The sequence below is a fragment of the Periplaneta americana genome, chromosome 7, assembly GCF_040183065.1.
Source record: "Periplaneta americana isolate PAMFEO1 chromosome 7, P.americana_PAMFEO1_priV1, whole genome shotgun sequence".
NCBI classification, from domain to species: Eukaryota; Metazoa; Arthropoda; class Insecta; order Blattodea; family Blattidae; genus Periplaneta; species Periplaneta americana.
Window position 1 is genome coordinate 85,944,584 of NC_091123.1, and position 15,030 is coordinate 85,959,613.

At 33.3% G+C, this 15,030-nt stretch overlaps 1 protein-coding gene across 2 annotated transcripts in view; it reads left to right on the forward strand.

Moving 5' to 3' along the window:
- LOC138703253 (ras-related protein Rab6) overlaps positions 1–15,030 on the forward strand; it is a 195,936-nt gene that overhangs the window by 151,312 nt on the left and 29,594 nt on the right. The gene's annotated exons all lie outside the window — the stretch shown is intronic.

Genomic DNA, 15,030 nt, shown 5'->3' on the forward strand with positions numbered 1-15,030 from the left:
ACAATCTAAATGAAGATATTTTTAAAATGGATACTTGCTAATGCAGTATAGGCTATAACTACCCAATTTTCGCACAAAATTACACCATATAGCATGCACAAACACACATGAAAAGTTTCATAATTTTTATAGAGTAAATTAAATTATATACAGGGTGAAAGGTGTTCAGTGACAGTTCTTTTAAGGGACGAATCCTGAATTTAGTATGAATGGAAAAGTCCTCTAGAATTTTGTTCCTTCACACTTAGATTTCCCAGAAATAATAATTATTTTACATAATTTTTGATCCCATTGTCTTTTAAACACATTAAACATCTTTACATTGGAATTCTCAATTCCAACAAATATTTTGCGAAATGTTTCTGTCACATTTACTGTTTATTAATTTAATTATTAATAAATCCTGTAAATAGTGGATGTTTGGCAACACTGTTACCAGATGCGTACCTAAATCTAAGCAGCCCTGAGTACCATGAGGTGTAAGGGCAGTCACCTCATTAAAAGTCTGATGTTGACATGGACTACATAACTGCCTTCATTACTGCAGAGAAGGGGTTTTTCCATGTGCTGCAAGTGCTGCTGAATTTACTGCAGTGTTCCTTTTATTTTTCTAAACAAAGTCGAATTCTCACTGAATAAAAGAAATAACGCAAAATGACAAAGGAAAATTCCGTTCTTTTTATCTTAAGGATTTACTCTGTGAAGTGCCAGTCATTCAACACCTTTCACCTTGTGTATACATCACATTGATCTGGAAGAAGCAGATACAGATTGTATGAGCTTCATTTAATGTCTGTCATCCAGTGAGACTCTTGTAAAGGATTTTTAGAATAGTTACTAGTGTCCTGCAATGTTCGAACATGAGAGAGACAACCAAGATATTACAACTTCGTCTTATTTCATATGAAAATTTATCACAAGTTCTGTGCTAAAGTCCTTAAGCAGTTAAAACATGAATTGGTGGAAGTGGAGGACAGCGAATATTTTTATAACAAGGTGGAATAAACATGACAGGCCTCCTATTACTTACACTGACATAATAGAGGTCTGCACAGGCCGAAATTCTTAGGCCCAGTTCAGCCCGATCTGAACCAGACCCGAAATCCGAGATTAACTTATAATTATCACTCGAGCCCAACCTGAAACCTAGCAGATAAAGCAGAAGCCAGAGGCGACAGGGGCAAGAACAGCTGAGACAGATATCACTCCAGTAGGAGCATGAGAAAGAGTAATCTCCCAGTTTCCCAAGTAAAACAAATAATAATAATAATAATAATAATATTGTTATAATCAATGCTCTGTGTCTGTGACAGAGTAGAGACGAGACAAATACCATTACAAAATACGAAGTTGAATTAAACAATAACTTACAGTACTCCCACACTCTACATAGTTCAACTCAGGATCAGCAGACTCTGAGCTATGCTAGTGGCAAATATGAATTGAAGGCGATAAATGCTAATTATATTATCGTTCTTTATTACATACAGGGAGATTCACGAGGATTTACCGTCACTTACGGAGCTTATTTCCGAAGACATTCTGAGCAAAAAATGTAATATAAACATGTGTCCTAATCTCAATATTTTTAGAGTTACTCTAATTTGAAGTTGTTTGTAAAATACCATTATTCCTTAGTTTTAAGGATAAAAGAATATTACAGATAAACATTTAACTATTCAGGAGTACCATTTCTTTAATTAGCTAGTAGCTATTCTGAAGCTAAAAATGTGTTGTGAATTCCATAATTGCTCCGTACAGAATTTCTTTTCAATTTTTAACTACAAAATTACATTTTTCTTATGCATTTATCACAACAGTTGTTACAAATGACGTCACTCTTGTAAATTCAAGACTGTACATTAGCATGCATAATTAAACTTTAAAGAATCAAGGGTGCTATTCATAGGCATTTCGCTAGTCCGCCCTGCGAGCGTGCTAAACTAGCCCCGGCTATCGATTGGTTATGTGTACAGGATTCATATCATATAATATCATTAACACTGGTTTATGAATACGAAAAACGTTAGTTCGTTGATCATCCACCGGAAGCCCATGCTAAGAATATCTATGAATACGGCCCCAAGTTTCTAAAGTCGCGTGATTTATAACAATAATTGTTGTGATAAGTACATACGAATAATGTAATTTTTAGTTAAAAATTGAAAAACGAAAATGTGTATAAAGCAATTAACAACACCATTTTTAGCTTCAGAACACTAGACAATTAAAGAAATGATGCTTCTGAATAGTTCATTCCCTATTTGTAATATTCTTTTACCCTTAAAATTAAAGAAAAAAGATATTTTAGTAACAACTTCAAATTAGTGTAACTCTGAAAATATTGAGATTAGGATCCATGTTTATATTACATTTTTTGCTCAGAATGTCTTCGGAAACAAGTTCCATAAGTGATGGAATCACCCTGTATATCCTTAGAAAACTAAAGGGGAATACAATACAAAAAAATATATATATATTTTAAATGAATGTACTCATCCTTCAAAGCAACAATGCAATAGTTTTTACTTCCAACTCGCCACCATTTTCACAGGAGACCGATTCTTAGAAATAGTATGACATCACTTTGCTAAACAGTTGCGTAGCTGTAGTAGTAAGAGACGTGTCACAGTGAGTTTCTTTCTCATTTTGTGCAGTCGTTAAAAACGCCTCAATGTGCGGTTTATGGATGTTCCAACATTTTTGGATATAAAGGCAAGGACAGAAAGGAGAGAAAATTCTTCTACTCATTTCTTAAAAGAGATCACTCTCCAAAGCGGCACTCAGCCTCAGTGTAGTTTTGCAAGAGAAAGCACTTCATCCCAACATCTAATGCAGTTATTTGCTCTGACCATTTTTTACCGTCTGATTACGATGAATCTGAGGTTATGAAGTTTAAATTAATGCCCGATAAAAGTAAAGGATCTGGAGTAATACCAACTGTAAGAATGTGAATATATTGAAAGTTGAAGAAAAGAAACCACAAAATTTACGATATGAGACGAAAGAGAGGAAGATTGTTTCCACGCTTCTTCAAACACTTTATACATCTACCTGTGATGTGATGGTTAATGAGGAAATTTCTTTTCGAGGTCCGGAAGAAACTTTTAATGTGGATAAAGAAGTTCAGTGCGAAATGGGAACTGAAATATTTAGAAAATTATGTATCGACGAAACTTTTGACAATAGTAATGATGGAAGTTATGAACCAAGTGAAAATTCCGAAAGTGATAGTGACTTTGAAGGCAATTATAGCGAAGATGTAAACAACGAAACTTGTATTGAAGTAACGTGGTTTCTTATTTTATGGAGTTGTTTAGTTAAACTATTTAAATTTTGTTTACGCTGTGCATCGCCTGTTATAAAAGTGAGTCATTACACTAAAGGGGCAATGTTGTGTGATACGACTATTTGTGAAGATGGTCATAATGTACAGTGGTATTCACAGGAAATGCAAGGTCGACGTCCAAGAGCCAGTGTGTTAATTGCATTGGTATTAATGTTATCTGGAATGCAGTTTAATGTATTTCACAAGTCACCTGTAGAGGAAACAAGTTGCAGAAAGTTCACCGGATTTCCAACACAACACTGATAAGAGGAAGACTTGTTTACACATTTTATAGTAATTTAATGTCAGACGCAGGTCCAGTAGTTCGTGACAGAATTTTATTAGTATTGGTTTAGATTAGAGAAAAATTAGCCATCATTACGAAAATACATTTCATATTACTGTAATACAACAAAATAACATTTGCATGTAAAGTTTACACCATTGATTTTATTAATGACATTAATTTATTGTCATTGTTGTGAATAGTAAGTTGTTAACAGTGGTTATAAACAGGGCAACATATGAAGTCATTTAACTGACGTGTTAAAATAACGTAACTTAAGCAGACTGCAAGGTCAGTGCTTGGCTTACTGACGTCACATGAAAAATCTTAAATTCCGAATAACTCGACTTTTAATTGTTGAGAGATTAACATTGCACCATTCGATTTAGAATAAGCTAATCTCAGTTATTCAACACTCAACTAACATTCGATATATGTATTGTATTCCCCTTTAATTTGTTTCCCTATCTGATAAATAGACCCTTTGAAATCGTGAATGAATAAACGACACATACAGAAGGCAGAAAAGCCATTCGTTTTAGATACATCATGAAATGCAGACATACAATATTATAATATTGTATACAGACTGTTAAAATACAGGCTACAGGTTGCAGGCTTGAAGTGTACACAGTATTCATAAAAATAAGAGAAAGACTTTATGAGAGTACCAACCCATTTTTTGTGCGTTATCTGGCAACTTTTAGACCAAAAGTTTGTTAAAAAAAATTGACTAGGTTCAGGTAATTGGCGTTGTCTGATTCCCTACCTTAATCCCTTGAAAATTTTCTTGTATTCAAGGCCTGTCAATGACCAGGAGTCACTGCATCAAAGAATTGAGAATGCGTGTTATTAAATTCATAAGCAACCAGGAATAATTGCCGAAGTTCTCTGTAACAAATGGCTGAACACTATAAATTACTGAATGCCATATACAGTACCAATACAATAACAGTAAAGATGTTATAATTCAGTAGGCATTTATATTTAGCTACACCTGCTAGAAGTTTTTTAGTACTTATTCCACAACCAATGTCTGTGACCACAATAAATTTGTAACATTCTGTGTAATGTATTTCGTACATGTGTGTTTTTATTTGTGTGCTATGATGGTGCAGTTTTCTTCAGAATATTTTATAAAAAAAATTCTTGCTGTATGTTAATTGTAAGACCTTTTGTATGATCTAATTGATGTGCTTGTTTTGTTCTTCCTGTAAAGTTCTCTTCCGCTCTTTTCCAAGACTTATAGAACAAAGGAGATCCCTCTGTTATTTGTGTTATCCTTCATTAACTCTCTTCATATTGGATATTTCATGTCGTAAAATTCTTGGTCACATGTTTCTCCCACATAGAGTATCACTTATCTTCTGGAAATTAATCACTAAAATTGGAAGTAGTTATCTAAAGTATAAGCTGACTAAACAATGTTCATTTAACATCGAAATACCATCATCATTGAAATTCATCGTACCAACATCTTTCAGGACCTTTTGTAAATTGTAGCATATTGAACTATGAGGCCCTGGTCTCAGTCCATATCTAGACTTAAAGTCTTGCATATTTTAGTTGAGCACGTGATGAATTTCCTTGATGTAAGACCAGCACTATGTCAGGTGTCTACCTAAGGGTCAAATGGTGCTTTCTCAGAACTTTGATCTATCGAATTGTGTATATATTTGAATTTTATGCAGTTTATGTACCTAAAGATTAAGTTTTTTCACTAATTTAGACTTTTTAATAAAAATATGACATTAGAAAAATTTCATTTAATTATCGTGACTACAGGAGAGTATGCAAATCTAGCTTTCAGGTATAGCTCCATTTGAAGCTGATTTGAATAATTTCAAGGGAAAAATTGTTCCGGGGCTGGCTATCAAACTCGGGACCTTTGGCTAAATGTGCCAAGGCTCTACTGACTGAACTATCCAGGAACTCTATTAGACCCCAACTCAATTTCTCTCTTTATATCCCACAGAGTTTGTGTGCACTCAATGTTAGTTGCTTGATGGTTGTCAGCCCACTTTGAGGTCTGTGGATATAAAGGGAGAAATTGAGTCGGGGTCTGGTAGAATCCTGGGTAGCTCAGTTGGTAGAGTCTTGTCGCATTTAGCCAAAGGCCCTGGGTTCGACACCCGGTCCCAGAACAATTTTTCCCTTGCAGTTATTCAAATCAGCTTCACAGGAAAGTATACCTGAAAGCTAGATTTGTATAATACACCTCACTATTTGTTAACAGAAAGCCACAATTCGAGTCACACAGAGTTTGTATGTACTCAATGTTGGTTGCTTGATGGTTGTCAGCCCACTTTGAGGTTTGTGGATATAAAAGGAGAAATTGAGTCAGGGTCTGGTAGAGTTCCTGGGTAGCTCAGTTGGTAGAGTGTTGGCGCGTTTACCCAAAGATCCCTGGTTTGATACTCGGCCCTGGAACAATTTTTCCCTTGAAATTATACAAATTATACAAGAGAGTATTTCATAGATAGTAAAATCTCGATTGTCCATTGCGATAAAAGGGAGGGGAGAAACAGTTATTCGAAAAAGATGGATAATCCATTCTGTCTGTTCTTTCCTTATTTTTATGTTCTTTTAAAGAAATGTCACTTTTTTTTTTTACTTTACTACCAACATTTTTTTTTTTTTCTGATCTCCATTCTAATCCTCTGAATTAAACAATTTATGGGAATGAAGTGTCATCTTCTTGTGCAAAAGCCTCCTGAGGGTCTCTGCTGATTCAAGTTCAGTTTGTAGTGGAACATGCTATTGAGACACTATCTCTTCTTCCCTTCACTATAATCATCGTCACTTACACTTGTGTCAAATGTATGGTTAGCAATGATGTCATCATCAATTTTTATTTCGTGACTGGGAAGCACCAAATCTGTATCCAGCCACTGATTAATGTTTTCTTCATCCATATCAAATAATTGATCACTTTCCTCCACCAACTTTTAAGTGTACGGTATTTCATTAATATTCTTCCACTGTGGTTATCCTCTTCAAACCCTTTAAATTCGCCTGTTAGTTTCAGTGGCGTATGCTGAACCTGGAGTTTGGATGTTCTGTTAAAAATATATAGTTGGTCTATTTCGCACAATTATTATAGGCCTAAGTGAAATATCGGGTCAACATTAACTGCCATTTTTAATATATAATTTAGTATTATTTATAAATAATAACTATGGGGCGGATGTTGATTACCTAAAAATCTACTTAAAATGATCATTAAAATGCCCTTAAACTAATGGGAAAATGATATAAAATTGAAAGAAAATGACATTTAAATATTATTCAAAGTACTCGCACCACAACTTCTTAAAATTTAATCACCTTGTTTCAATGACTGCCCTGCAAATGCCGGGGAAAGGAGGCAACTACAAATAACGTTATTCAAAATTGCATTATTTATGATCAAACAATAACCATGGCCAGCAAAATAACCTGTTTGAAGTTCCACAACCCGCTAATTATTCTACAATTTCTTATTGTGAAATAGAAAAATGTCTAGTGTATTGTTCGCTTTTTGTTTTATATTGTTGCACTAAATTCGGAAGTGGCAGGGTAGGTCTACCCTTATTCACTATATGTAATTTCTCTCCTAGTGGGGTCGACCTGGTTGGCGAGTTGGTATAGCGCTGGCCTTCTACGTCCAAGGTTGCGGGTTCGATTCCGGGCCAGGTCGATAGCATTTAATTGTACTTAAATGCGACAGGCTCATGTCAGTAGATTTACTGGCATGTAAAAGAACTCCTGCGGGACAAAATTCCGGCACATCCGGCGACACTGATATAACCTCTGCAGTTGCGAGCGTCGTTAAATAAAACATAACATTTTAACATCTCCTAGTGGGCGAGAAGAGAATGGCTTTTGCAAAAGATCTTTTACAGTGTACATTTCCAAGTGCTATTATCATTAAATAAGTAATTTAAATTGTTCACCTGTGCTGGCACACAACTATGAACCCTAGTAAAACCTATACGAGTACACAGTAAATTCACTCACACAAACAGTAAAAACACACGTCAACACAATATTTTGTATATCTACAGTTGACAAGTTGAGGTGCCTGTATACAGGACGACCTGCGAGCTTGAGAGAAGCAAGATCCCCACCATGCCACCTTGCACGCGCAGAGAATTATAGTAGTAACTCTCAGCAGGGGATGTTCTTTTATACGGACAGGACATCCAGACCAGACCTCATCCCACTTCGTCAGGCAGAGTGTACGTTATAAAACGAAAGCCGTTCTGGGGATGGTTTGCACATTCAACCAGCAGGCATTTAAAATATTTAAATGGTAATAAATTAAAATTAGTCTTGAACTGTATACGTCAACTTCCAATGAGATTACCACGCATTTAAATTGTGATAAATTAAAATTATTGTTGCATTATATAAAACAACTTAAAATAAAAAATGAGATTACCGAATTTACAGGGTGTCCAGCGCACACCTTGAACACCCGCAATGTACGCCCCTGGTTAGTTTCTCAGTGTCAGAATATAGTTTCCACCATGATTGTATAATACTGTCTCATTTAATCATGTCTCTTGCATTGTTTATTAAGAAGATACCCTCTTTTATGTTCAATTTATTCCAAAACTCAAACATTGCAACATCGATTTTGAAGTCCCATGCACAGCTATTTACTATTATGTAGTTGCTTCGCGCAAGGTTCTTGCTAGACCCTTCATATTAAAGCGTGCAGATTAAATTTAGCTGGGTTATCGTGATTGATTAGGGAGAAGGGGAAAAGCGGAAAGACAAATAATTCAATGATCAGTTAATTGAGAGATGAATAATCAAGGCTCTATTGTCTCCCTCTTCTCCCCCATCATCTCCTCCCGTAATTGCAAAGGTTGCCAAAATGTATTCATGTGATTTCAAAGTGTGAGTTTCCATGGAATCAGAAGGTAAATTACTTGTGAATACTACACTTTTTTCAGATTATAATAGAAATGAAGAAAAGAAAAAGAGGGTTTTGATTTATTATCTGTCTTTATATTAATTTTATATTTAACATTTGACATCACTGTAAGTATCAGTATCCATATTTTTCTCACTTCTGAGATAATAAGGGACACAATATTCAAAACAAGAACAAAAACGGCAATAATAACAATAATAATAATAATAATAATAATAAACTTCGTTGTTAAATCCTGAGCATTAGATACACAATAATAATAATAATAATAATAATAATAATAATAATAATAATAATAATAATGTGTACAGTACATCAGTTATTCATAGATTTCAAAAAGGCATATGACTCGGTTAAGAGGGAAGTATTATATGATATTCTTATTGAATTTGGTATTCCCAAGAAACTAGTTCGATTAATTAAAATGTGTCTCAGTGAAACATACAGCAGAGTCCGTATAGGTCAGTTTCTATCTGATGTTTTTCCAATTCACTGCGGGCTAAAGCAGGGAGATGCACTATCACCTTTACTTTTTAACTTCGCTTTAGAATATGCCATTAGGAAAGTTCAGGATAACAGGCAGGGTTTGGAATTGAACGGGCTACATCAGCTGCTTGTCTATGCGGATGACGTGAATATGTTAGGAGAAAATCCACAAACGATTAGGGAAAACACGGAAATTTTACTTGAAGCAAGTAAAGCGATTGGTTTGGAAGTAAATCCCGAAAAGACAAAGTATATGAAAAGACAAAGTATATGATTATGTCTCGTGACCAGAATATTGTACGAAATGCAAATATAAAAATTGGAGATTTATCTTTTGAAGAGGTGGAGAAATTCAAATATCTGGGAGCAACAGTAACAAATATAAATGACACTCGGGAGGAAATTAAACACAGAATAAATATGGGAAATGTGTGTTATTATTCGGTTGAGAAGCTCTTATCATCCAGTCTGCTGTCCAAAAATCTGAAAGTTAGAATTTATAAAACATTTATATTACCGGTTGTTTTGTATGGTTGTGAAACTTGGACTCTCACTCTGAGAGAGGCACATAGGTTAAGGGTGTTTGAGAATAAGGTGCTTAGGAAAATATTTGGGGCTAAGCGGGATGAAGTTGCAGGAGAATGGAGAAAGTTACACAACACAGAACTGCACGCATTGTATTCTTCACCTGACATAATTAGGAACATTAAATCCAGACGTTTGAGATGGGCAGGCATGTAGCACGTATGGGCGAATCCAGAAATGCATATAGAGTGTTAGTTGGGAGACCGGAAGGAAAAAGACCTTTAGGGAGGCCGAGACGTAGATGGGAGGATAATATTAAAATGGATTTGAGGGAGGTGGGATATGATGATAGAGACTGGATTAATCTTGCACAGGATAGGGACCGATGGCGGGCCTATGTGAGGGCGGCAATGAACCTTCGGGTTCCTTAACAGCCATTTGTAAGTAAGTAAGTATGTGACATTATTTGAATATATTAAACTTATTGATTAAACTATGAAATAATATTAAAATAAATAAAGTATTTAAGTATTAATTAATTTATTTATTATCTGTCAGTAAACTTGTACACACATTTCTGCCTTTGTCAAAATCTTAAAGTTACATAAACCCTTAAAATTTTAAGTTAATAAATTAAAATTTGACATAATACCTAAAAATGATGATTAAAAAAATTACACTTAGATAGACTTTATATGAAATAACTAATAACGATTTTAATCTCTGGGTATAGAGTGACATTATACAAAATGACTTAGGGTAGTAACGTATACAACATGTTAAGCATAGATTGACAGTATACAAAATAATTAAGAATAATAGTGATTTTAGTGATCTATACATAGATTAACTGAGAACAATAACAATTTAGGATGAACTACATATAAACTGACGTTAAACAGGACGACTGAAAATGGTAGGCCTAACGAGTACCATGAACTATAAAATGTTTGAGAATAATAACTATTTACAATGAACTACGTTATACATTGACATTTTACAAGATGACTCGAAATAAAATTTCGCCTTTCGTTTATTACGTTCTCTGATCATATGTGAAATGGGGCATAGATTCTAGTGATGGCATTCTTCATACTCTAGACCAGTGATGTCAAAGCAAGCACATTTTTCTGACCTTGACATCGTGCATGGGCATCAAGCGCTAGGTATGGAAGGAGAAAGGATTATGTACATATATGAATCAGCAGCCTGTTGAATTAAGAAAACAGTGGTGTACAAACTTCAAACGGTATGTGAAATTTTATGTCATTTTTATATGGCTTCTTTCTGTTCGTTATTATATAATTATATTGTCTGTAAAGCAAAAGTACTATCACTATTTCTTAATATTGCAGTTGTGTTTTAAACGTTAATAACATAATAAAGAGTTAAGAAGGAATATTCACATAAATTCCATAGTAGTACAACTATACTGTGCTAAGTGAATGAAACACATTATTTATAAAGAAAGAGATACCCCAAAGAAAGAGACTAAGTATGACATAATAAATTGGAATTGATATTGGTGGCCTTATAAACGTAATGAATAAACTAATGAAAACAATATTATAGTACAAAACAAAGTTACCTAGGTATATGTTTTAACTGTAAGTAATATTACATAGCAAAATTCTTATCACATTATGCATTTAAGTTGATATTGGTGCGCAGCTTCCTATCATCAGAATATTAAATTATTTTCTCGAAATCCGCTGAGCTATAGAGCTGACATTTTACCAACACATGGGCACATATCTTTTGTTTATGATGTAACAGTAGTTGCTTTGTTAATTAATTTCCTTACAAACATTTTCCATGCAAATATTTTCAAAATTTTCAATACACTATTTTCAGTAATACTTATTTACGATATATTAGATTTATGAAAAGATTGCTTCAGTACTTGTAAGGCTACTAAATAAAGATATCTGAAAATTTCACTTTTCTTTAAAAAAAGTTTGAGAAAATATTCCTTTTGAATAAAAAGCAAACTTGTGAAAAATGAAATTAAAATTAAAGCTTACATTCTTATAATGCACTTATACTTCTCAGACAAATCTAAAAATTAACATGGATACAGTTTTAATAAGTTCTCTTTTCTTTATCCATTGAATCAGTGCTGGCCATCCCTGTATATAGCTCGACCAAGAGGCATATACTACCTCACCCGTCTGTCTCTTTCATTTCTGCTGTAAAGTGCTCAGGCTCTCCTGAGCTCTAAAGCGCGTGCTTGTGCCTATGGGCATCAGTTGACATGACTGCTGTAGATCATGGCATACAACTTGCAGGAACACCACGCTTGAATTTAATCTCCAATTAAATACTCCTGTAATGTATAATACCCAATCTAGCCAATCTGTCCCTAAACTTCTATAATAATTTGAGTTAATGTTGTCCATAATAGCATCCCTCTTTTGTCAATATGTAGCCTATATCAATTTTGCTTGGTAATTTATAACTTAAAAATAATTTTCTGCAGAATTGTTTAATTGAATTGGAGATTAGTTCAAAGATAAGTCTTTGAAACTACTTACTTCGCTCTAAAATGCTTAGTGTAGTGATCACTATAAGGATATCATTCTTAATACTCCCAGTGGACTTTGTATGAGATTTAGCACTTTCCACAAAATTTATCTCTGAGACTAAAAGGCAATAGCAGTATCAATGGGGTTATTACACCATGTGCTAATATTTTTAAAGTAAAGTAATATTATATTAAATAAAGAAGTGGCAAATTTTTTAAGGAAATAATCTAGAGCATGACTTTATGTCTGTAAAATTAACAGAATTTGTGTTGAAAAGTGATAATAAAGAACATTGCTGATTCATCCTCTCCTGACATTATAATGGAAATAGTGCCAGAGAAGAAAGGTGAAGGAGAGGAGGGTATTGCAAGCTGGAAAACAGTATGTAGGACGTACTTGCTGTGCCATACTGTCAGTGCCAGACATGTACATCACCAGTAATAACTTTCTGCACCAACCAGCAAAACCAACTGTCAGAATGCTTCTCATAATAATAGAACTATCAGTAGCTCAACACGAAGTGCAGACAGACTCATTATGCAAGGATAACACAAATATAGGAGGAAGGGGGCTTTGGTAGGCTTGTGCCCACTGTTCTACATCTCCACTTCATACAGGTAATGAAAATACAGCTAAAACTTAGTTCAGAACACGTTGATGTAATGTTATATTTAGCTCTCAACATTTCCTTAGCATTTATGTACAAGTTATCTTATTGTTGTGCATAAAGAAAGAAATGGGCATGTTTTAGTTAGTTAAATCTTGTCTAAATATTTAATTTTGCTTAATTTCGTTAATTTTTGGTTTACTCAAATTAAAACTGATTTGTATAGCAGCACTAATATTTAATTTTAGAATAACTTGTCTTGACTAATAATAATCTACATTCATAATAATTTTAGCAGTGTATGGCACAAAGCAGGAAATTGGCCACCGTGAATAAGTTCTGCCTACCCGAATGTCCTCCCAAATTAAATGTCCGTGTGTGAAGTATGTTTTAATTATTTCATAACTTGATTTACCAATTAAGTTTTATGTTTAAGAAAAATATAACGAAACTCTATAGTTCTCCTTGTAATATAGCCAAAATAAACATGTTTTATTGATGATAGTAATGACATTTCTTCTTTGTGTTCTGTCTTATTCAGGCTCTCTATCAAAATATCTATGAAATATTGAAATTCTTATTAATCAGAAGATTTTAATCAGCATTTTAAAGACCTGACTGTAAATTCTGCAATTTCGTCTGTTTTCTAAAATAATTTTGAATAAGTCAATATTTAAATATTTATTGTCGAACTAATTTGTCTTTGAATTCATTATATTAAATGTTTTCAAATTTGTAAAAGTATTTTTATTGTTCTCGATCCTTGTAATTACCTTCATTAGAAGACAGATGATTTTTATTAAATCTTTAAGCTTATAATTAGAGGTATTTCAGTATTCCCAGAACGTGTATATTAACTGCCTACAAGAGATAACCAACACCAATGTACTACATACCTTGCCATTATCTTTATTTCAGATCTGATATTTTATAATGGCCACCTTCAAAACAATATCCCCCAAGAGTGTCATGTTAATGAAAGGAAAATCTATTTAATTATTCCTTGTTTTGATAATTGATACATCTCCAATTAAATAAATTTAAATATTACTTACAATACTTTTATACTGTATCTACAGCTGTCAACAGAAATTGTGGCTGCTCTCTAGATATTAAGTTCCCTTCGGGTATCTTCGCTACAATTTGGAGACAGGCGATGTTACATGTTGTTGGACCATGATGGCTGCCATAAACAGTTATAATTAAAGTATTCTATGTGTTACACTTCTAACGTAATGGTAGCATTCCGTGCTGGTATTTGTGAGGTCGCGCGTTCAAACACCACCGAGTGCTTTTATGTTTTTTTTTTTGTTTTTAAGATAGAGAGATAAATATAATTGCTATTGTCTCTTTTATGACTGTTTTAGTAGGTCTAATTAACATCAGTTCATGAATGCATTATGCCATGACTTTATCGTTATTTATTATGACATTATGGCTGCAAATGGAAAGAAAGAAAAAAAAAATTTATATTCAACAAAAATATCTTTCGTAGCATAAACAAAACAAGCATACTGGCATCTGCCTTAGAAAATTCAAACAATTAAAAGTTAAAAAAACCAAACCAAAAGCCACAATTCAATGTTCATCTCCCTCCAATCTCAATCACATTTTGCAGTCGAGTGGATATGTCCTGGATGAGCTTCCATAATCATCAGGATACTATAATATAATAATATAAGAAGAAAAAACTAACACTAGTATTATGCAACTGTATTTTTCCAAATCTAACATTAAATTTATATTAACTTACATTTATCGCTAAAGAACATAATATAAATGATAACTTGAATATTATTTATATTGCTAAAGAATGGTAACAGAATATAAATGGTAATTTGAATATTATTTATTTTGCTAAATAACGATAACAAATATAGATTATAACTTTAATATTACTTATAACGCTAAAGAACTGTAACAGAATATAAATTATAACTTGATATTATTTATATTGCTAAAGAACGATAAGAGAATATAAATGATAACTTGAATTTTATTTATATCACTAAAGAACGATAGCAGAATATAAATGATGACTTGAATATTATTTATAATGCTGCTAAAGAACTATAACAGAATATAAATGATAACTTGAATATTATTTATAACACTAAGAAGTATAACAGAATATAAATAACTTGAATATTATTTATATCGCTCAAGAACAAGAGCAGAATACAAATGATAACTTGAACAAGGCTCGAACTCACAACCTTCGAATCATTAAATGAGCACTCTATCGCTACTCTACGATACACAGATGACTCCATAGTTCCGAAACTCCTTCTACAAGCGCGAGCATTGTGTAACATCACCATGATCTGAAGTGGACTTAGAAGAAATTCT